The sequence below is a fragment of the Heterocephalus glaber genome, unplaced genomic scaffold, assembly GCF_053883595.1.
Source record: "Heterocephalus glaber isolate CG9 unplaced genomic scaffold, H.glaber_assembly_v1.0 deba00001452, whole genome shotgun sequence".
Lineage (NCBI taxonomy): Eukaryota > Metazoa > Chordata > Mammalia > Rodentia > Bathyergidae > Heterocephalus > Heterocephalus glaber.
This window is the reverse complement of record NW_028258302.1, coordinates 18492505-18517088: the sequence shown is the minus strand read 5'-3', so window position 1 is coordinate 18517088 and position 24584 is coordinate 18492505. Positions and strand designations below refer to the sequence as shown.

Below are 24584 nucleotides of genomic sequence, written 5' to 3'. Positions count from 1 at the left end.
TAGGGCAATATGTTTCAGTCACTTCCTCCTGATTACTTCTATCTCACCACCACTTCTTGAGTGTTTCTATTTAATTGCTGGGCTTTGGTGATGTTTCCCAGAACTACAAATTCATATTTTAAACATGCAAACCTCAGAATTAGTAGCACAAAAAGCATTCAGCTATTCTTCAATATGGAAAGGACTTAGAAGTCATCTGACCCAACCTCCCACTCAATGCAGAAGTCATCTAGCAAGTAGTCACTCAACTCTTATTCAAATACTTCTAATGACAGGAAGAATATTCATTTTCCTCCATCCCTCAAGACAACTCATTCCATCTTTGGGCAGCTCTAAGGTAAGATACTCTACTTATTTTTCTTCTTCGTGCATTTAACCACCTGATTACTGTGATTTGTTTACTGTCTGACTTTTTACTAGAATGTGAGATCCATGAGGCCAGAAACATGGTTTTTTGTGTTCATAGTTATTTTTACTGGTGTATCCCCAGCACCTTAAACAATGTCTGGTATATAAAAAGTGTAAATAACTGTTTATGGGAGGGGCAAGGACAAACAAAAAACGCTGCATTTGGGCAACTAAGTAAATCTGCCTTGCTAATAAGTGAGGAACAAAGGGAAGGGCAAAATAAATAACTGGTAAGGTCTGAATGATAGATTTGAAGGCCCTGAAATCTCAGAACAACTGCACGGCTAAGGTTGTAATGTTTGAGGAACACTTAGAATTCCCTTATCTCCCTCCTTTCCCACCCTTCGGAGCCTCTCCCGCACCATTCTTATGGTGAACATCTTTTAACACATCATCTGTTCTTTTCAGACTTCCCCACAGAAATGCACCATTCTGAACTATCTAGATGCTTCTATCACTATGCCCATGATACTCAAAATATATTTGTCATCCTTTACTGGGTTCTGAGCGCTAAGCTATGAAGGCAGAGGCTGTGTAAGTTTCTTTTTTCTGTCATGGGCATGGGAATACAGTGATGGGGCAATGTAGAAACCTTATAAATGTTTGGTAAATAAATGAAGGTAATAGTTTTACTGTATTCTGTACAGGCCAACCACATTTAAGAGACTGTATTCAGATCAGGGCACTACTTCCCATTCTAGGAAAGATATTCAGCTTTTATGCCTAAAGTTGCAAATGCAAATGTCACAAATATCTGGCCTATAATATAAATAAGTATCAAGGGCCTAAGAGGACTACAGCTAAGAGGGGAGAGATCAGGCCGTTTCTATACGAAATCTCTTAAATGTAGCCAACAAATTCATATGTGAAGAAATTTTTTAAAAATTACTTCTTAGACCTTCAAAACACATACTACAGTTACATCTTCGAATGGACTTGGGAGGCAAATTTGCAACCTGTTTTAGACAAAGAGTTTTAAACTCAAAACCAATACAATCAGAACTGTGCTTCTCAAAGGCCATTCTGATAGGGTAAACTAGGGTGCTATTATAACAGTCAAGGCAAGAAATGAAAGAAGGGCCTGAACCAGGACAATAGCAATGGGTAATAAAGTCCCGGGGGGGTGGGGGGGGGGTGAAGGTCTGAACGATGACCTGTTCTATCCAGGTCTAATAACAAAGCCCAAGATTTCATGAGTTAATCTGGCAGCCACATTATTAGTTTTGTAGGTTTGTACTGATTTTATTGAATAAACTGTTAAATCTAATTAATTTTAATAAGCTAAATACAGGACTTAATTTACACTTCTTTTGTAGGCAGTATGGTGCAAGGATTAAAGATTATTATAGACTCTCGAGCCAGACAACCTAAATTCAAACCCTGACTTAATTAATTTCCTAGCTGAGTGACTTTGTATAACTCACTTGACTTCTCTGTTTCCATACCTGTTTTATAGGGTTACGGTAAACGTAAGTGCTCAGACTAATATCTGGTCCATATTAAATGGCATTAAGCTTTAGCTTAAATTATTATTTATTATATTCTATACTTCAATCCATTACCCAAATATTCTGTACACTATCTAACTTACATTCATTATTTTAAATCCAATAGGTTTGTCTTTTCTCTATCGTCATCTAAGTTGATGTTGAAATTGCTAAACAAAATATAACCAAGAATAGGCCTCTAGAATGTCACTAAAACCAGCTTTTCTAGATAAAGACCTATTTTAAACTAAGATCTAAAACAAGTGAGAAATCCAGCCAGGGAAATCTGGGTGATACTGCAACGCAGGCAGAGGGAGTAGCAGATGCAAAATCCCTGAGGTATGAGTGGTTACTTGTCATATCTTAAAGACCCACGGGTAGGCCAATGTGGCTGAGGTAGAGGAGAAGGGAAAGAGCAGTAGAAGATAAGAGAAAGAACTAACGGTACCCAGATCATTAGGGTCCAACAGCCAGGTATCCATAATACCTTCAAACAGTTGTTCAATCAGCTCCAAAGCCAAGTCACATTTTCTTTGTGTTGTGATCACACAAGAAAGCATGAGATACCTAATTTTATCATTTAAGTACTTTAGTTTTACATATCTGATCTTCCAGCCTAAGAAACTTTGCAAAAATGAAATGCCCTGATCCACAGATAGACAGACAGATACAGACATGGATAGTTATAGATGGTAATTCTCTCTGGATAGTGTTGTTTTGCATCTCTATTTCTCAATATTTCTATAATGAATTTGAACTAATTTTATAGTTCAAATAAAATCACGGCAAAGCTTAAAGAAAAAAAGGATTATTACCTGTTAGCATAATGTAGTGAATATAAGCCATCTTTCTAAGAATCACTGTGTTCTCATCTTTTGCTCAATAAATTTTAAAATTTTACCAAGGATGATTGGTAAGTTTCCAATGACACCCTCAAACCTACATAACGTAGAAGTTAACTCCAGATAAATCAACATCTTTATTAGGAGAATAAGAATTTGACTCTGCTTTCAAATAATGTCTTGAGGGCCAGGGATTTAGCTCAGTGGTTCCACCACCTGCTTCCCAAGCTCAAGGACCCGAGTTCCATCCCCAGTACCAAAAAAACCAAAAAAACAAAAAAACCCAATCAAATAATGTCTTGAACTCATTACTTTCTAGCTACTCATCACTAGTACCCTAGTCCAAGCAGCTTCCCAACACACACACACACACATACACACACTCACACATACTCACACTGATTACTGCAAAAGCATCCTAACTGGTCTCCTTATTCCCACCATGGCCCTCCCTTCCTTACCTTCCACAGTCTATATTCCCATGGCAACCAGAGTAAGCCTTCAAAAACCTAAGTCAGATCATGTCATTCTTCTGCTCTAAATGCTCTACTGGTCCCACCTCACTTAGAATAAAATGTACACCCCAAAGGTGTTTCCATGGGTCTCATTACTTCTTTCTCTTATCGCCTACTGCTCTTTCCCTACCCCTCTACTCCAGCCACACTGCCTCCCTGTGGGTCTTTAATAACACTTATATCCTGGGAGAAATGGCTGGATGGGAGAACAGCCTGGATGCTGTTCTCCCAAATATTTGCCTGGCTGGATTTCTCACTTCTTTTAGGTCTTAGATTAAAATGTTATCACCTCATCAGAGGCCTTCCCTGGCTGGTTACCTTATATAAAGCAGCAATTCCTTAGCTCCCCCATCACTCCCTATTAACTTTACCCTGCTTTTTTCTGCTTAGTACATATCACTTGGATATCATTTACCTATTTCCCTATTTATATCTATTATTCATTTATTTTCATCTGTTTCTACCCATTAGAATATAATTCTTGTGGGCACAGACTTTTTCTATTTTGTTTAATGTCGTATACTGAGCATTAAGAACTGTACTTGGCATATACAGCGGTCAGTTTTTATCATCAGAACACAGCTCCCATGTACAGAAGATTTTACATATAAATAGGTATGTATAAGTTTTGTTGATGAAAATGTTTATTCCCCACCCCAAAATTTCAGCAAGTAAACTAAAAATTACTAGGCTCTAATAAAAAGAAACCAAATATTAACTGCCACCCATCCAACCAGAATTAATATCATTATTTGAGGTAGAAAATGCTCTAGGAAAAGGAGAACAATTCCCCTCCCCCCACCCTCTGCCCCTCAAAAAGCAAGTATTGGCATGCCAAATCCTGAAAAGGCTAGGAAAAGGAAGTACTTATTGAGCAAACCTTCTTTATAGTTTATTTTGCTTTCTTTGGGGTACCGGGACTCAAACTCGTGACCTTATGCTTGCGAGGCAGGCAGTGGCACCACTGAGCTAAACCCCTGGCCCTATTTTGCTGTGTTTTTTAAAAAGTTGAGTCATTATCTCAATTTAAAAAGTTTTTCAAAAGGGAAACATTATAGTGTAATGAAAAGAACCCAGGTTTAAAACCTAGTTGTATCATTTACTGCCTGTATGAACTTGGAGAAGTTATATATGAGCTCTCTAAGCTCATGTCCTTATGGTAGTGGTAACAGCAGTAACTTCAAGGGGTGGAATAAATATTAAGGGAGACAATGTCTGACAGGGTTATGCCTGATATATAATAAATATTCAATGAATGGTAGTTTGGGCCTGCTTCTTAAGGTCATTGAATCCATGCAAGGATTTTTACCTTCATCAAGTCAGGAGCTTAAGGGAGAAAAAAGTTAAAGAGAAAAAGGATACTTACCCTATGTTCAGTTCACAACAGGCCATCAACAAACACTGATTCTCCTCCCTTCCTTTGCGGTGCTGGAAATTTGTAGAAGCTTCAAAACCCATCCAATGCTATTAGTATGCCCAGACTTCACTGTACAACATACTTACCATTTAGGTAATTTAAGCTTTCTGTCAATACTTCTGGCTGTTCCTCCAATGTTTGCTGTCTTGGGAACAGTCACTCTCTCTCAATGCCAGTTGCCCCTTGACCTGGATAGAATATAATAAAAAGAAAAGAAGACATAGGTAAAGCATGAGTCATATCAAGGCAAAGCTGATCCAAAGGCCTTCACATACAGTGCAGTGTTAGAAAAGACAAAAGCCAAGAGTGGAATCCACATCCTGACACTGAAGGGAGAGTTAGCTGTAACTCTCAGGGGAGAGGAGGAGTTTGGTTCCAGAGACTTCCCTTTTCCAAATGGATAATAAACTCAAGGATGAGTTCTCTTTCCCTAAATTAACAGGCCTGTATATTTCCTGGTAGTCTAAACATGCATATGAAACCTATGAAGCACCTCAGAAATCAACTAGTTAAATGCCCTTGTCATAAGGAAGGAAACTGAAACTTGGGAAGAGTGAGTCACACAATTACTTGGGGGTAAAGTCAGGATTCTACTAAAAATAAGATGTTCTGGAAAGATGGGTAAGAAAAAAATAATAAACATCAGTAGATTGTCTACCATATTCTAGGCACTATGATTTATGTAAGACAATAATATGATGATGTTATCCCTACCTCACAGATAAGACAAGTGACTTGTCTAAGGTCTTCCAGCTCGCTTAGTAAGCAGTCAGGATTTAAACCCAAGACATTTAATTGCTTTCTTGACTCAGTCCTCAAAAGGGCCCTGAACTACTCAATATCAGCTAGAAGTGAAAACAGCTTCTCTGTTGGCATAATTACCCTCCAGTTTTATAATTAGCAACCTCCTATGGAAGAGCTGGAAAGCCGGCCAACATATTGAATCTTACCACTGTTAACATTACGGAAGAGTTACCAGAGGTGGAAGATCTGGGTCAAATCTTCCTGTCTATCCTGATCTTGAGGAAGAATGCAAAGTAGTTTCTAAATAATGGTAACCTAAAGCTTATGTACATGGTTGCATATTCAAATATCTCCTTCCTTTCATCATGACTGCCTATCACTCCCTATACATCCTCGCAGATCACCATCTGACCACGCTTGAGATTATTGGTCCCTTTACCCAATTCCCACACCCCCAAATCACACATACACACAGTAGAATCCATCCCTGCCTTTGCCTTCCTAGAAAACTGGAAGGATAGAATTAAGATGGAGAAATAATAAGATGTTTCCCAAATTGTTTAAAAGATGAGGGTAAGGGCCGGGGATTTAGCTCAGTGGTTTTGTCGCCTGCTGCGCAAGTACAAGGACCCGAGTTCAATCCCTGGTACCAAAAAAAAAAAGATGAGGGGAAAAGGAGTAACTGGAGCCTCAAGCCAATTAAGACCTGAACAGAAAATAATTAGTGATAACCAACAGAAATAACTACAAAAGAAGTATTTAAAAACAACAACAAAAAAGATGTATACCAAAGGCAGCACGCAAGGGTTGGCCTGGGTTAAGTGGGAAAAAAGCTTTAGCTCCTGTGCCCCCTGTGACTGCTATTCAAACAGCTTCAGGACAAGCCCATAGACCCTCTGTCCTACCCCTATTGCCATATGTCTTTCCTCTCCCCACCCACCTTAAACACACACACACATCTTCCTTTGCATATCCTAGAACTTCTACATAAAAAGTCTGAACTCTAAAATAGCTAGAGAGAGCCAGGGATTTAGCTCAGTGGCACTGTGCCTGCCTCGCAAGTGCAAGGTCCTGAGTTCGATCCTGGTACCAAAAAAAAATAGCTAGAGAAATTTGGGTCCTTAGGCATGTAGTAAATTTTGTGCATTCTCCTTGCTTTAAAAAAAAAAAATCTAGTCTATCTCCACTGCAGTCTTTACAGCCCTAACAATGACCACTATCTCTGCTAAAACACACACACACACACACACACGCACGCACGCACGCACGCACGCACACACGCACGCACGACAAAAAAACCTACTGCTCCAGCACCCACCACCCACTGCCAAATTTGTTGACAGGTAATAAATGCCCAGAGGGGTGGGGGGGGGGGTCCTCTTCAAAACAGGATGGAATGCACTGCCAAAAGTCAAGTAAACTGGAACTCCAGATGATCCTGATTTGTTTTCAACAGTCTACATTCTCTTATTTCTAAGAAGTAAAAGCAAGTAGTATGATTTTTCTTTACCTCTGAATGTCATTTACTTCTTCCATCCTCAGTGTGTTAACTGTAAAATTATCAAACTCTTTAGTGCTACTCCTTCAGAGAACTTTCTACCCTACAGATTGCCCCACATCACTTTCCTCTTGTATCTCCTTCTGGGGCTTCATGTTGTTACTGCTGGTGATGACAGTGGTGGTACACCTGTATGTGTCTGTCGAAAAGCACAAATGAAAGAATCCTTATAGATCATGCAGAGTCCACTGACTGCTTTTTCCTGAGACCCATGTAAGTCCCAGAAAGGAGAAGAGATTTGCCTTGAGTTACAGACAAATTAAAGTAAAAATGTTGGGGAGTCCTTTCGCTCCCCAAATACTTCTATAATGAATAAAAGCACTTTCAAGGAATTCTGCTTCCATAACAATCTTCCCAGAGATAACTATAATCTGATGGGGTAAAATACAAAATACAACTATCTCAAGTGAACAAAAGCTGTCATATTTTGGAAAAGCAATTGAAAACTGGAAGAAAGGACCGGAGTGGAATAATTCTCCATTTTTGGAACTCTTGCCCAAGAGTAATCGAGCTGAATTTCCAATTTAAAAACCCTAGATTTTCTGTCCTGAGCAACTAGAAGGTAGAGCTTAAAGCAGCCACAGATAGTGGGAAGTAGGAAAGACAAAAACCAGAGAAGGAGAGTCCCAGGTTCTGTGAGCAAACTCTGCCCAAGTCTCTGGCTGAACCATGAACCATCCACACACAGGGCAAAATCCAAAAACCTCAGCTAAAAGACAAAAGAACTGGACTAAGATTTGAACTGACATCTACTATAGGTATGACAGAGTTTAAAGTTTGAGGTCTGAGTGCCTGCTAAAATAAAAACAGACAGAATCCAGAGTCTCTACAACATAACATTCACAATGTGCAGGACACAATCACTCCAAATTACATAAAAACCTAGGAAAATTAAATCCATTCTCAAAGGAAAAGACAATCAGCAGAGGGTAACCCCAAGATGACCACATGTCAGAATTACCAGACAAGAATAGTAAACATAACTATTATAACTAAGCTCAGTGAAGTGTAAGAAAATATGCTCCAAATGAAGGGAAAAAAACAGTAAATCGCAGATATGTCCACTTGATTCATCACATTCTTATACAATTATTCAAATTTTAAGACTTGATTACTATTTAACTGGGCATGGTAACACATGCCTGTAATCTCGGCCCTGGAAGGCAGAAGGATCACAAGGTTGAGGCAAGCTTGGGTCAGATAGCGAGTTCAAGGCCAGCTTGAGCAACATAGTAAGACCCTGTCTCAGAAATTTTTAGAAGTCATTATTAATTTTTTAACTGTATGAATAACAGAGATTTTGGTATGTGTCCTAATGGAGGAATGGTAAAAAGTCTTTCATATGAAAGTGCTTCTAATTCTCCCAGGATAACTCTTTTTTATCTACATAACCTTTGAAGACGAGAAGACAGATATGCTTACCCCTGATATGACAACTATGCAAACAGATTAAGAAACCTGTGACCCTTTTTGAAAACTAGCAACAGATACAGGACTAGAACCCAGCAATCTCATCTCTGTACATCGGGTTCTTTTTCACCTTACCAAAGAACCAAGAATATACACAAGATTGGAATTAGACAGAAAAAATTTAAGAACTTTCATGCACCTTAGGGAAGCATTTATTAATAAACAATTGAAATAAATAAATAAATAAATAAATAAAAACAACTGGTAAAAGTAACTTGAGATTAGTGTATCTATGTATTTACTTGAAAACTGTCATCCAAAGAACCAACACCTAGCTCAGTCATTTCCTCTTCTAACAACAAACTGAGTATGTTTCTTTGCACTTAGTCCATGTTTATGAGGATCAGTAATAGAAACGCATGTCTAAAATTGTTACTTATTCACCTGCTTTAATAAAACTGGCAGAATCCAAAGAATATGCTGATCCCTTTAACTTCTCAAAGTCTATAATTAAGATTATCAACTGGCAGTAAGTAGAGTACAGCATGTATAGTAAATGCAGTTAAACAGCAAGTCACAACAACTACACCGAGAAGAAACCAAAAGAGCTTTCATTATCTATTAATTTTCATAGTAATCCTAATCAGATAAACTCCATCATGTTCATTTTACAAAGAAGAAAACAAAGTCTCAAAGTCACATTGCTGATAAGTGGTGAAAGGGCTTCTCCCCCAGGTATTTCTGGTCTGAATTTTGCTTTCTCCTCTCCAGTACACTCTCTCTCAAATCTTATCTCAGGAAAAGCAGTCCTGTTCTGCAGCTCAAACATCACAAGCCTACATGTAACTGACTACCTATAAAGCATCAAGCTCTAAAGTCAGCACTGGAGATAAAGCAAATGAGAAACAGATTTCATCCTCGTAACATTTATAGTATACTGCAACAGAAAACAAGAATCCTATTATTAAGTATATATTATATGAAATACAATTTAATAGAAATTAACTCACTCAGGGAGAATGAGAATGTTCTAGGTACAAGAGCGAGCATGGTGAATTTGAGAAGCCAAAGGTAGATCTGGGTGGTCAAAAAACTAAGAACAAGTAGAAATACGAAGTAAGAAGAAGCTAAAAAGACATGAAAGCCACACCATGCAGGCCCCTGGAGGGCAAATTTTGGATTTAGGTCTTTACCCAAAGAGCTACAGGAAGTCATTTAAGTATTAAACAGAGGTAAGACATACACATTCCAAAAAGAACACTTTGGCTTCAGTATAACAGATGAAAGGAAGTAGAAAGATGCCAAGAGATCAGTTAGGAGGCTAATTCTACAGTCCAAGAAAGATGATGGTAGTAACACCAACAATAATGGGCACACAGTGGACACTTGCCACATACTAGGCACCATTTGTTCTAAGCACGCTATATAAATAAATTAAATCCTTACAACTGTGTTAGGCACTATTATCTTTATCTTATAAAAGGAGGCATAGGTTAAGTATTTAACCAAATTGCCCTTTTCATGTTCCTACTTCATCATCATTCTCTTGAAGTGCCTTTAACATACTTACCCCCTCCTCTCCCTTCTTCATACTCAAAATTTCAATCCTAGTTAAACCAAACTAAGAACTACTCCAGGACTACATCAAAGCAGCTAAGTGCTACAGAGAAACAACCACTAGTAACATTGACTGGTATCATTTTAAATCCATCCCCACAAACTTCAAATACATGCCTTGATGGTGCCAGCAATTCAGCTACATTTCCCCTCCATGGATTCACCTTCCCACTGTTCAAAATGACTTTCACATATTCTTCTCTCTTGATAAACCTCTAATCTCTATCAGATGATAACACTGTCACCAAGAAGCAATATTCAGACCCTCATTTGACCTCCACATCCAACAATATGTCAGTGTTCTGCTTTCCCTACAGTTAGAATGAATTTTTGTTGGTATAAAAAATATTACTCTTCATCTCTATTATAGACCCAATTCCCTGGCATCTTCATATGCATCATTCTCCCTCTCTCTCCCTCTTCCTCCCTGTCTCCATCATAATTCTCTTGTTACATCCATCGGCCTACAAACATGCTGCTATATAAGAATGCTATTTGGAGTGAGGTCCACAAACCAGCACTGGCTTATAGACTTACTATCAGAACTATAGAAAGTGAGAGTAAACATTTAGACATTTGTGTAGAAGGTGACAGTTGCTGCAACAACAAGTCCATGATCCATAAGCCCTTCTCAAACAGGGTCTAGACCAGTAAGACCAATGAACTCACACAGATACATGTGGAATAAGCTATGTACAAAGCAGACATAGTACCACATATAGGTCCCTGACAGATTGGAAAAGAATTAATTCATCCTGCATCATCACAGACAGCTTAAGAAACCCACCTCTAAACTGTGCTTCTTAAACTCTGCATACAAATCAAGTAGGGATCTCATTAAATTGAAATTTTTAATTCAGTGGGTCTCTGGTAGGGCCTGAGAGTTTGTATTTCCAACAGATTTCTAAGTTGATCCAAAGATTATTATTTGCAACCTTAAAATGACAACAAAAAGAAAACAACTCTCCTTTGATCTCATACCTCTTCCACCTCCAGCTACTACAGACCCAATACTTCTGCTCCTTGCAGCAATGCCTCTTTAAAGAGCTATCTACACTAATCATCTTCATTTCTTTCATTTTCTCAGTTCACTCCCTCAGCCTTCTTCTATCCCTAACATTCCACTGGAACTGTCCATTCCAAGGTCCAAGTCCTCAATATTGCCAAATTCTATGGTCATTCTTTATCTCTACCTTATTCAACCTCTGAACAGCATTTATCACAAATGACTACTCTAGGGCCAGGGATTTAGCTCAGTGGTGCTGCTGTCTGCCTCACAAGCACAAGGTCCTGAGTTCCATCCCCGGCACCAAAACAAAAACAAAATAAAAAACAAATGACTACTCTCTCCATTAAAACACATTCTTCCAAAGGAAAAAATAGAAACAAAGTCTTTGTAAATAGAGAAGGGTGGAGGGGGTGAAGGGAGGCCAGGGGAATGGGGAAAAGATAAGAACCAAGATACGTCATGTAAAGGTACAGGATCCCAATGATGAGTGAAACTGTATTATATACCTAAAATATACCAATAAACTTAATTTAAAAAACCACATTATTCCTTGGCTCCAAGACAGCACACTCTCCTATCTTCTTCTCCCACAGGTTGATCCTTTCTTTTCTTTCCTCCTCTTTTGCTCAATTAACCCCCAGGACTCTTCATCTGTACTGTTCCTTCTTTGAGCAATCTCATCCATTTCCAATGACTTCCAAATTTTGGAAGCATAACCAAAAACCAGAAGCATATCCAATAACCTACCTGACATCTCTACCTAGCTGTCTGATTGACATCACATCTTCACACATTCATTATACATATTTTCATATTTTTGATGGTACCCACCTTCACCCCTCTCTCCTTCAACTCACTCCTCTTCAAATCTTCCCCTATCTTAGCTGACATAGCACCACCATTCACTCAATTATTCAGGACAAATACCTGGAATCATCCTGGGTTTTTCTTCCCCTAGACCCCACATGCAAATCTATCAACAAGTCCTGTATACTTCTCAGTTGGGTCGGTCCCTCTATTCTCTACTAGCATACTAGTCCAAGATACTGAACCCTCACTCCATCTACTACAATAATCTCCTCCTTAAACCTCCCTGATAGACCGTTCTCCCAACAGCAGATTACATGTCCAAAAAATTCAATCAGATCAAAATTCTATCCTGTCAAACAAACAAAAAGTCTTCACAATAGTTTATAAGTCTCTACAAGATCTGGCCCCTATCTACCTTTCTGACCTCATTTCCTACCAGCTCCCCTCCTTACTTCCTGTTTCATGCATATTTTGTGTTCATTTCTGCCCTATGGCCTTTATACTAGCCATTCCCTCTTCTCTGTGTACAGCTGGCTCCTTTTGGTCATTCAAAGGTCAGCATGAATTTTATCCCCTCAGTAACCGTTGCTCCCAACATTAATGTATCACCATGGTGTATGCTCACTTTAACACTCTGCCCTATCAGACATTTTGTGTTTGTCTACTGCTTGTCTCTTTCCCATAACCACATCCACTTCTGACTAGCTCATCACTCTATCACCACCACTAAGAATGGTGCAGGCCTGGCAATAAATGGATGGGTCTATAGCCCAGAGGAATGATCTGGGCTGGAGATATAAATTTATGTCCAAACAGGTGTGGTTACTAAAACCAATGAGAGGGACTGAGATCCCCCAGGAAAAATGTCTACTATGAGAAGAGAGGAGGACCTGGGAGACTAAATATTTAATAGCTGTAGAAAGGAAGATGAGCCTGCAAAAACAACAAAGTAGGAAGAAGAATAGGACAGTGAATGGTACATACTAGGGTCAAGAGAGGAATGTTTCTGAGCCAGGTGTCATGGCACACCCTTATAATCCCAGGATTTGGGAGGCAGAGGCAGGACGGCTGCCATGAGTCAGAGGCCAGCCTGGGATATATAGTGAGTTCAAGGTCAGCCTGAACTATATAGTGAGACCAAAAAAACCAAAAAATAAAAACAAACAAAACACAAGAGAGATGAAGGAGTATTTCTGGAAGGAAAGAAGAGTGGTCAGTAGTGTGGGAGGGCTGAAAAAACTAAAGACTGAAAATGTGTTGAATTCAGCTTGGTGGAGAACATTAGTAACTTCAGTAAGAAGTGTCAGTGAAATGCCAGGGGGCAGAAGCCAGACTGGAGTGGACTGAGAGGAGTGAGAAAGTGAATAAACAGCTTTTTAGAAAAGTCTGCCTGTGTGAAAGGGAAGGGGATTAAGAGAAGGGAGAATTGGGGAGGGGGGTCTTAGTTTTTGTTTAATGGAGGCACCATTCCAGCACTGTCACGGGAATAAGCTGCAAGGCTCAGTAGGGCCAAGACACCTCAAGATTTCAGATCTTTCTTACTCTCACACTCAGCTCAGAATGTAACTTTCCTTGGACTGATTCTGACTCCTACATGTCCAGAGCATCAATTAAAGGTTCTTGTTTATGCATACGTCTCATCTCCCTTAATATAATGGAAGAAAATAAATGGCTTTCTATACGTTTTTCCTTGGTGCTATCAGGAAAGAATAGTGGGCTGTACATACTAGAGGCTCTGAGTAAAAAGGTTTTATGCTATTGTCCACTTTAATTTGAAGACATATTTTTGGAGGGTCATTGATATTTCTACTCCAAGAAATGACTGTCTTTCCATTTTACAGCCTCTAGAGAATACCCCATTTTCTCTGTTCCATACTCATGCCACCCTGCCTGCTTGCTGCCCAAGCAACATGCTACAATGGAAAGAGCACACATAGTTTTCAAAGTCAGAGGACCTAAGGGCTGGGGAGGTAGCTCAGTGGCACCACCTGCCTGGCAAGCGCAAGGTCCTGGGTTTGATCCCCAGTACCAGAAAATAAATACATACACACACACACACACACACACCCCAAACAAAGACAGAGGATCTGCATCCCAACTCTAATTCAGACACACAGCAGTTCTGGTGATTAAATTTTATGACCAGCCAGACACGGGAGCACATGTCTATAGTCCCAGCTACTTGACAGGCAAAGGCAGGAGGATCACTTGACCTCACAGGTTCGAGACCAACCTAGGGAACACTGTGAGACTCACATCTCTCAAAACAAATGAACAAACAAAAACCCAAATATTTCATAACCTCAGCTTTTGTCAACTGTATAGAAAGATGGTATCTAAACTTCAAGGAGCTGCTGTAAAAAGGGCATAAAAATATATATTAAGTGCCTAGGCACATAAGGCCTGACATAAATTCAATTTTCTTGTCACCACCATTCTGAGTAAGCCTACACATTTTTATTTTGTTTCTCTTTCCCTTTGTCTAAATATAACAGGAAGTCTTTGGAAAAGGGAATCTTGAGAAACTAATCTGAGCAGTTCCACTAGAAGTAATTTTAGAGCAAATCTGAAAGGTAGGTGGGTGGGGCCAGAGGTCTAACCAAGCTGCATTTGAAAGGAGGAAAGGATACCCAAGTCAGAAGAAACAGCCTTTCCCCTGAGTTCCTTCTTGTAGCTCCCACCACTGGCTCTGTGTCTTTGAGTATGTCAGGCTTGCCAACATCTTCAGGATTAAAAAACAAAACAAGGCCGGGGATTTAGCTCAGTGGTTAGGCACCTGCTGCATAAGCACAAGGTCCTGAGTTCAATCCCTGGTACAAAAAAAAAGACAACTTACATTCACAGACACACCAGGCAATAAAGCAAACAGTGGAATCCTAAATTCTAATTTTGTCTCTCTGATTTACTAGTTCTGTTACTCTTATAAAACTACAATTCTCTAAAATTTCCTCATTTATAAAATGGAAATGATGTATCTTGACCCCAAGATTATAAGGATCAAATGAAATAATATGAAATAATATATGTGAAAGTACTATGTACATTATAAAACACAGTTCCTGTTATATTACAGGCTCACAAAGCAGTCTAGCTTTGGCCAGTTTAGGTGTGAAGTTTCACTCAGAAAGTCTTCAATTCTAAAATATTCTGTGATCCAAGCTGCCTATTTTTCAGCTCAGGTCTTCTATTTCCTAATTTTACTTGATTCCCTTATCTTAGCAAGGTTCCCTGCACTCCTCTGACAAAAGGATTCTGTGTCTCCAAAACAGTAAAAACCACTGGACGTAATAATATTTATTTGTCCTTTTGGTTCCAACATTCTAAGCCTTTCCATCCTATGCTCCCACAGTATTTGTTCATATCTCTATTTGACCAATTTCCACAGTCTACACTGCATTCGAGTTTTAATCTTGTATCATCTCTAAAGGAAAAAGCAAAAGGTAGAGGGCTGGGGATTTAGCTCAGTGGTTTCACCACCTGCTACGCAAGCGCAAGGACCTGAGTTTGATCCCCAGTACCAACAACAACAACAAAAAAGGTAGAGATTTACCTGAGTTTTAGACTCTCCACAGCACTTATCAAGGAGCTTTATATACAGAAAGCAGTCAAAAAGTATTGGTTGAATTGAGTTGATGTAATTTTTTACTCTTTACACTTACTATCCATACCTTACAATTATAACCATCTTTTAATTTTTCTATATTCCATTCCTTTTGTACATCCAAAAGGCCTGGCACAATGTGAAACAAAGTCAATATTTTTTAAGAACCTATCACTGGTTCATGTCTTGATTAAGGTGAAAGAGCTTAAAGCCAAAGAACCTATCCTAACCTACAATTCTTGATAACTAAACTGGGTTACTGACATATAAATACATTTATCAAAGTGTCATAGACGAAGACTGCTTACTAATACTCATGACACAGAGAGAGGTAAATGAAATGCTGGCATCCTGAGCTTTTTTCTCCCCAAAGGCACCAAAATGTGGTAAAAAGGCAAACATATTGATAGTCAACAGATGCAGACTCTGGAGTTCATCTCTAGAAAATGCTTCTAAAATTAGGCTCCCAATGCCAGGGATTTAGCTTAGTGATTCTGCCACCTGCCTTGAAAGCACAAGGTCCTGAGTTCGATCCCCAATACAAAAAATAAATAAAATGGCTCCCACTGATCTCCCTTCCCTAGTATCCAAGCTCTTATGCGTGCCCCTCCCTTTGAGTGCAGGCTGGGACTAGTGTCTTACATTTTCTAGTGAAGAAAATATGGTAAGAGTTATGAAGATGTTCACTTCTAAAATCAGGTTATTAAAAAACTGGCTCCTTTCTTAGTATCACATGCTTATGTGCACACGTGTACTTGCTCCCATAATCCCTCTCTCACTCTTGCTATTTTTTGCTTGCTTTGATAAAGCTAGATGCTGCGATGGAGAAGCTTATACAGCAAGGAGTTGAAGGAGGCTTCCATCTACCAATCAACCCTCCGTACAGTTGCTGAAGAACTGAATTCTGCCAATACTCACTGAATAAATTTGGAAGCAGGTCCTGTCCTTCTCTAGTTATATTTTCAGATGACTACAGTGCTGGCTGATACCCTGACTGCAGAGTTGTAGGAGTCCCTGAAACAGAGAGGCCCAATTAAATAGCATGCCCAGTTTCTGACTCTCCAGACACTATGATATAGCATTGTTTTGTCCCACTAAATTTTGCTGTACAACAACAGATAACTAAGTTACCTTGCATATTTTCTTAAAAGGAAAGATGGAGAATCTATTGATAAAGATTCTTCAAAAGCATTATCAACCAATCACAAAGTTAACTAACTCAACAAACAAGTTACAAAAAAATTTATATTAATGAGACAAATGAAATTTGAAAGACTGGATATTTAATGATACATTAGTGAATTTTTATTGATTTTTTTTTGGTAACCAGGGATTGAACTCAGGACCTTGCACTTGCAAGGCAGGCAGCGGAACCACCGAGGAGCTAAATCCCTGGCCCATTTTTATTGATTTTTATATATTAAAGTTATGGGGGTATTTTAATTTTAAGAAGTGCTGGGAAGGGGGGAAGTCTTTAAGAGAGAGAGACACTGACATACAGATAAAAATATATATTGGAATTTGCGTGAAAATACAGGATGAAGTGCTAGGGCTACAGATCACTGGCAGAGCACATATTTAGCATGAGAAGGCCCCAGATTCAGCAGACAATAAAAGGAAGGAGAGAAGGAAGGAAGGAAGGAAGGAAGGAAGGAAGGAAGAAAGGAGGGAGGGAGGGAGGGAGGGAATGTAAAACAGATCAAATGGATAGGCATATGATGAAACAAAACTGATTGTGAGTTCCTAGGTGTTGAAACTGGGTACACGGGAATTCATTACGAAGTAGAATGGGTAGATATAAGGATGTAGTTTAGAGGTAGAGTACTTGCCTAGATATACAAAGCCCTGGGTTCAATCCCTAGAACTGCAAAATTAATTACTTAAAATAAAATACAGAGCCAGGATTTAACTCAGCGGCACCATGCCTGCCTCACAAGCGCAAGGTCCTGAGTTTGATCCCTGGTACCAAAAAAATTAAAATTAAATAAAATACAGAAGTGGGGGAGGATGTGGTAAAATACAAGAGTTCATGGCCATTCTAATTCTGACATCTCTGATCCCACAGTACCTCAAGGCCTACGCTATACTCTGACCTTCCCCTGGTTTCCTATATTGGGTACACCACTTCAGTCCATGTTAGTAACTAACATTATCACTGTTCCACAGAAACTGTTGAGCACTTATATCTGATTAGTTAAAACAAAACTATTTAGACAATTTGCCTCTAGAAAGTGAAGAGAATGGAGTAACAGGACAGCTAACTGATACAAGGAGCTTGGCAAAAACTAGGAGAAATCACTCTAGGGTATCCTACACTAAGGAACCATCACTTGTACTTTATTACCGCCTCTTTATCCTGCTTGCATAAGTATTTCAACAAGTCCCTCTTATGCTGAATACCAACTTAATTTCTTAATCCCTTAAAGTTTAACTAAGTTTCAGGTATATGGACTGCTGTGAATGACCTATTTTCCAATATCTAATTGGATTTTTTTCAGCTAATTTAAAAATCTCATTGTCTATATAAGAAAATAATAAGAAAGAAGTCATATATGATTTTTCTCTTCAGAGTCTAATTCTTAGGTAGGAGAATCAACTTTTGAAGTGCCGACTATATGAGAAAATTCTCATTGAATGTGAAAAGTGATGGAGCAACAAATGAGAACTCAGGAACTAGCTATACACTCTTCCTTGAGGTATACTACCATTTCTACTGCCACATCCCATTTCTGTAAAAGACGCTCGGTCATGCTAGCTTCAATCATCCATACAACATTCATATCCTAACCCCTAACCCTCATCCTCTGGTGTAGCTACAGATACTCAAGACACCACAGAGGGAGGGTTGCCTGAAATCAGGAGTTCAAGTTCAGACTGTGCAACATACCAAAACACTGCCTCTTTAAAAAAAAAAAAAAAAGAATGGTCATGAGATATACACTTGTATCTCAGGGGTTTTCCACTCTGGCTAAATATCAGGAAAACTTGGAGAGCTTGTGAGTATCTGACAAATGACCTAATTTCTACACCAAGTCAATGACATAAAAGGGGGATAACAGCAGAAGATGAATAACTCTAGATTAAAAGAAATAGGAAAAATAACCTAATAAACCATGTGGACTTTGACTGCACTCTTACCTAACTAAATGCACAGATATTTCTGAAACAAAGAAATTTGATTATTAATTAGAAATTAGGTATTATGATTTGCTGATTGTATTTAATTTGATGATGGCATTATGAGTAATTATGGAAAATATCTAATTTAAAGATGTACATTCAGGTATACAGGAGTAAAATGACGATATGTCTAAGACTTGTTTTAACATTCTTCAGAAATGAAAAAGGAAGTTGTACGCCAAGAGCCAAAATGTTGTTCCCAAAGTATAAGCATTGTGCCTGGCCACTCTGCCCACCAACCTCAACCCAGCCTACTACATGTCTCCAGAAGCCCAGAAAGTATAAGCCCAGCAGGTGGCCATTAGAGCCCCACTTAAATGGGAGTATCTGCATCAGCACAAGGAACTTAACGGCCAAGGATCATCAAAGATCCCACCTTGATTCAATGGACCTATGCAAGATCAACACATACCTATCCCAATTTCAACACACTCCCAAGAACTCACTCTTAGGAGCTGTACTTGGAATTGGGCCCCTCTTCTGGTATTGTCTCCAAGACTGATAGGAATAAGAAGAAAAAACTTAATCAGGAAGAAAAATTGGATTGAGCATTTAGTATCTTATATTGTGTCTGGCAATGACTATATTCATTCTTACATAAATAAATCTCATACTAATCAATTAAAAAAGACTCAGGAGTGATGGCACATGCCTGCAATCCCAGCACTCTGGGATGCTGAGGCAAGAAGGTCAAAAATTTGAGTCCAGCCTAGGAAATTTACTGACTTAAAGAGACTGTATCGCCAAAAAAAAACACAAAACCTTTTAAAAGTGCTGGGAATATACCTTAGTGTGAAGGCACTGGGTTCAATCTCCAGTACTGAGGAGGGAGAAGGAAAGAAAAGAAAGAAAAAGGGAAGGAAGAAATGGGTGAATTAAATGTGAAATCTCTTGAAAAATTAGATATATGTAGATTCATGTAGTAACCTCCCTACTTTGATGTATTTTTAAATTCTTTATAATTAAAAAATTTTAATACTAATACCTAATAAAACCAGTATCTACCAAAGTTGAACAATACTGTTCCTTGGTACTAAGAAATGAGTGTACATGTCCACCGAGAGACATAGACAAAATAAAAATGTTCACAGCAGCTTTCTCATGTAAGTGCAACTGGTAAGATTCCAAGTGCCCTTCAATAGCAGAAAAAGTTACTGTGGTATATTCATATAGTATTACATAATGCTACACACATCATGGATGGATATCCAATATGATGTTGAGAAAAAAATGCCAGAACTAAAAAGAGTGCATACTGAGTCAACTTATATGAAATTCAAGAACAGACAAAACTAGTCAGTAAAGACAGGCTAAGGGCTAGAGATGTACCTCAGAGATGAAGCACTTGCCTGAAGCCCTGGGTTCAACCCCCAGTTCGACAGTGATGGTGGGGGGAAGTGTGTGTTTATGGGGGAGAGGTAGTATTGATGAGGAAGAGGCATGAGAGAGCTTCTCAAGTTTTGACAATGTTCTGTGTCTTCCTTTGCTGTATTATCTTGATATGAGTATTTTATACAACTACAAGTATATTTAAAAGCTTACTGAGCTACCTGTGTAGATTACTGTAGACCCATAATTCATGAGCAAACAATAGAGGAGTGAACAAAAATCAGAATCTTAGGTATTTTGTAAAAGTTCTATAAGTAATTCTTATGTGTAGCCAATGCTAAAACCATTCTTCTATTTCAGCAAGCTCAAACTTAAGGTTCCCTGGTATTCTACTACAAAAATAGTAACTGTGAGACATAAACAAAGGTAATAAACACAGAAGCTGAAAGGATGGCAGGGCAGAGTAGGGAGAGGGGAACCTGTTTGAAAAAGGTAAAGCTTCAGAACGAACAGGAAGCACAGGTCAGTGGTGATGCAACTAAGAACATAGCTGAAAGCAACAGTAAGTAGGACAACTCAGATCTTAGTTCCAGCTTTTTAATGAACACTATATGGATAAGACTTTAGGCAAATTCTCCATTTCTCTAGATCTCACTAGGATCTCTTACAGTTTTTTGTTTGTTTGGATTTTTGTGGTATTGGGGGATTGAACAAGGGCCTTCACACTGAGCTACATCTCTAGCCCCTTTCTATTTTTTATTTTAAGATGGGGTCTTCCTAAGTCACTAAACTACCCAGGCTGGTCTTGAACTTGTGATCCTCATGCCTCAGCCTCAAGGAGTGCTGGAATTACAGGCATGTACCACCATGCTGTGCTTCTTACAGTTTTTAAACAAAGTCTAGAGAGGCAATCGAGAGGAATCATGTAGAAACAGGCCCTCTAACAGACCCTCAGTTTACTAGCATAGCAATTTTCACTCTGTATTGTAATTGTCTGTTTATCTCCCACACCAAACCTTGAGCTCCCCAAAAGCCAGGATTATGCATTTTATCTCTCAACCAAGCACATGCATACATAAACCTTGACACATCAGTAAATGTGCTGAAAATTATGAGTGTCTGTACTTATATAGACATGAAAAAGAATAATTCATCTTCTACAAGGACACTCTTTCAAATAACAAAATAGTATTTTTCTTATTAATAACAATTAAAGGAAGTCCAGATTCTAAAATGTCCAGAACCATGTGAAATTCAGAATCCCTAGAAGATGTCCTGACAGAGGCCTCAAAAGTCCATGCCTCTTATTCCTCAAATAATATATTTCCTACTAAGGAGGCAGAAGGATCTCTTGAGCCCAGGGGTTCACTGCCAATCTGGGCAACACAACAAGACCTTGTTTCAAACAAAACAAAACAAATAATATGCCTAACATCTAATGCTTATATATTATTTCATAGTTCAAAGAACTTTTACAGCCATATTCTCAAACCTCACAACAATATTTTGAGGTGGTATTATCAAACAGACTTTATATAGGAAATTGAAGCTCAAACTGTAAATTATGTGCTGGTCTAAAGCAAGTTGATAACTACTGAAGACGGGCTTTCATATGTAGCCTCTTTCTTCAATGCATAGTAGAGGCAGAAAAGGGATCATTACCTCCATTCCCTAGCTTCTCAAGATGAGATGGATCAGTCCATTAGCTGCTATTACTTTACAGAGCTATCTCTTAAGTTTTTCTTATCCACATGAGAATCAGTTATATAGATTATTTTTATTATATTTTAAGCAAAATATAAGGCGAGGCCGGGGAAAAAAAATCCACAAGATGGCAAACAGCCACACTTATTAAACTGCTGGCGCATATCTTTGTATATAAAGCTAAAGAAATTACAGAAAAGCATGCTCCAGCAAGAAGTTGCAAGCTGTACAGACCAAAAAGCCCCTCAGCAGTTACGCAGTTATGCACAGCTTATTTAGTGTGGATTTCTTTCACCTGTACTAGCTATTGCCTTCTTCATGCCATTCTAAATTCTTTGAGAGGTCATATCTTCATTAATTTACATATCCCCAGTACAATGACCATATAATACCCAAATCAAAACTGGATCACCAATCATGTTTTTCTGACCTCATAATTTATATAATCTTAAGTTAATTTAAAAATTAAAATATATAATTAACAAACTGACATTCTTCAACAGAATGACATATAAAATTTAGAACCTCTAAAAAACAAACACAAAAGAGCACAACACTTACCAAGGTGCCAGGTACACATTTGAGTGGGCACTCAATAAAGGTGTGGTGCATGAATGATAACAGAGCTTAAAATCCATTGAAAAAGACCACTTACTGTACACTGGGTATGGTGGCACAGACCTGTAATCCCAGCAGTCAGGATGCAGAGACAGGAGGACTGCCATGTTCAAGGCCAGCCTGGGCTCCACAGTGAGTTCAAGGCTAGCCTAAATTACAGAATGAGACCGTCTCAAAAAAACAAAACAAAACAAACCACTTATGGCCATCAAACAAGAACCAAGAGATGCATAGCAAATATCAAGTTAACTGGAAAGACAATAAATTCAGTTCTAAGGCAATTTCAACCAGTCATGCTTGGAGTGACATAAGTGAATACTGGTTGTAAGTACCATATTGTATCTACAGCCGACATCTACATCTCAAATGAATGCACTGCAGCCAGCATCCAACCAGGAGTAACTCACCCCCTTCAACCCTTACTCCCCACCAACAATGCCCTGAAGCCCTCCCTCCCTGCCACAGGATTGCAGAAGTTAAAACAGGCAATACTAAAAGAAGAAAACGAGCATGCCACCTGACACTTTTCTGGCACAGCCTCAGCTGATTAGTTTAGGTTACAAACATGACTGTAAGATTCCAGAACACTGATGAGACTACTCTTTTTCTGAAAACTAAAAATAACCTAGTTATCAAAATAGGAGCATTCCTCAAGTATTTCTGCCCCGTCAGCAACTCTAAATTCTGTGTCCTCAAATACTTCATCTAGTCTATTTGTGTCACATGGATCCAGATCTCCAGATCTCCCCTTTCTTCCCCACTTCTTATTCTAAACCTGCCCTGTAAACAGAGCAGGAGACTTAAAATGCTTTCCCAACTCATGCACTTAAAAGTTTCTCTTCCAATAAACAAACAAGTGCAGAGATTTGTGGTTTCTTCCTTGTATACAACTGGAAGGGTTCAGGTGCAACAAATAATGAAAGGAAAGAAAAAAAAAGGAGGAGGAGGAGGAGGAGGAGGAGGACGGCGACGACAACAAGGAAGACGACGACAAGATAGGGCATGATCAGGAAGTCAGCTAAATGCTTTTCATTCAGGCAGGAATGGAAAGAGTCCCAGCCACAGAGAAGAATACAGCATAAGGGCAAGTGGTGCTCAGTACAGAGCCAGACTACGTTTTTTCACCTTAGAATAGCCACAAAGCCTGCTCTAGAGAGAGAGACTCACGTCCAAATTGCTCTGAACTCAGCTATCCTGACGCTGAAGTGACTTCTTCAGGAAAAAGAAACTCCCATAATTCAAACCAAGCAAGTTAAGCTTGAAATGCAGATTTTACAGTCAAAAAAGCTGAGAGAGGGGCTTAAATCCTATCACTAAGAAGGAATGTGAAGGAAGCTAGAAAACTCTGCCCCCTCAGCTCTCAGGGCCCGGGAGTAAGCCAGCATTCCTTTTCCCAAAGCAAAAACTATGAACTTTGGACTTCCTTGTTCTTTGCAATAGCATCAGAAAAATGCCACAATGCCATGCCACCCTATAAAGACAAAAGGCATCTGCTATTCCAGAATAGTCACACTTGGGATATACACCATTTTATTTCCTACAAACCCAAGTTTCAAGTTGACTTCTCTCGCTGTTATTTTTAAACTTTTACCATCTCTTTTTAAATAACAAAACAATTAGTTTATCCATAAAATCTATAGTCAGAAACATTTCTCCTGAAAGAAAAAAAAAAAAACTTTAGCCTGAGACCACCCAAGGAGTACTGGCAAACTTCCAAAGCAGAATTTATGCTGTACAACAAAAGCAAAGTGTAAATTGAAGTCTTTCATCAAACAGTATCAGAAGAAACTTCTTAGAATTCATAAAATCAAGGAATATCAGAGCTGGAAGTGGGGCATCATGGTGCACATCTGTAACCTCAGCACTCTGGGAGGCTGAGGCAAGAGGATTGCAAATTTGAGCCAAGCTCAGGAAACTTAGCAACTTAGCAAGACTCTGTCTCAAAATAAAAAATTTTAAAAGGCTGGGGATGCAGCTCAGTGCAAAGGGCCTCGGTTCAATCCCCAGTATTGCCCAAAAAATATCAGAGCTGGAAAGGACAGCAATCATCCAGGCTTTCCTTTTTATTTTTTTATTTATTTTCCCCTAGTACCAGGGATCAAACTCAGGACCTCAAGCTTGCAAGGCAGGTGCTGTGCCACTGAGCTAAATCCCCGGCCCCAGGCTTTCCTTTTTAAAATGAGAGGACTAAGTCCCAAAGAGAAGAAATGGAGTCTTGAAGTAAAATAGGACCTATGCGTGAGATTCCTAACTCAGACATCTTACACTTAATCATAGCTCTTCGTAAGACTGAGTGTATGGGGTCAAGTGGCAAAGGAAAGAGGGCAAAAGAAAG

The 24584-nt window shown here is 38.9% G+C and overlaps 1 protein-coding gene and 1 pseudogene across 9 annotated transcripts in view; one reads left to right on the top strand and one right to left on the bottom strand.

Moving 5' to 3' along the window:
* Positions 1 to 24584, bottom strand: part of Luzp1 (leucine zipper protein 1) — a 91028-nt gene that overhangs the window by 26092 nt on the left and 40352 nt on the right. For 3 of the 8 annotated variants that reach the window (XR_002396963.2, XM_004850545.4, XM_087215598.1), the window contains one exon: positions 4756 to 4857. The gene's annotated coding sequence lies outside the window, so the exon portion shown is untranslated. Of the gene's footprint in view, positions 1 to 4755; positions 4858 to 16336; positions 16433 to 22286; positions 22399 to 24584 lie in introns of all 8 variants that reach the window. The other 5 variants (XM_087215594.1, XM_087215595.1, XM_087215597.1 and 2 more) reach the window with 4 other exon arrangements.
* On the top strand, positions 16413 to 19587 carry LOC147827257 (NADH dehydrogenase [ubiquinone] 1 beta subcomplex subunit 4 pseudogene; annotated as a pseudogene). The gene has a single exon (XR_015452796.1). The product of XR_015452796.1 is annotated as an NADH dehydrogenase [ubiquinone] 1 beta subcomplex subunit 4 pseudogene (transcript).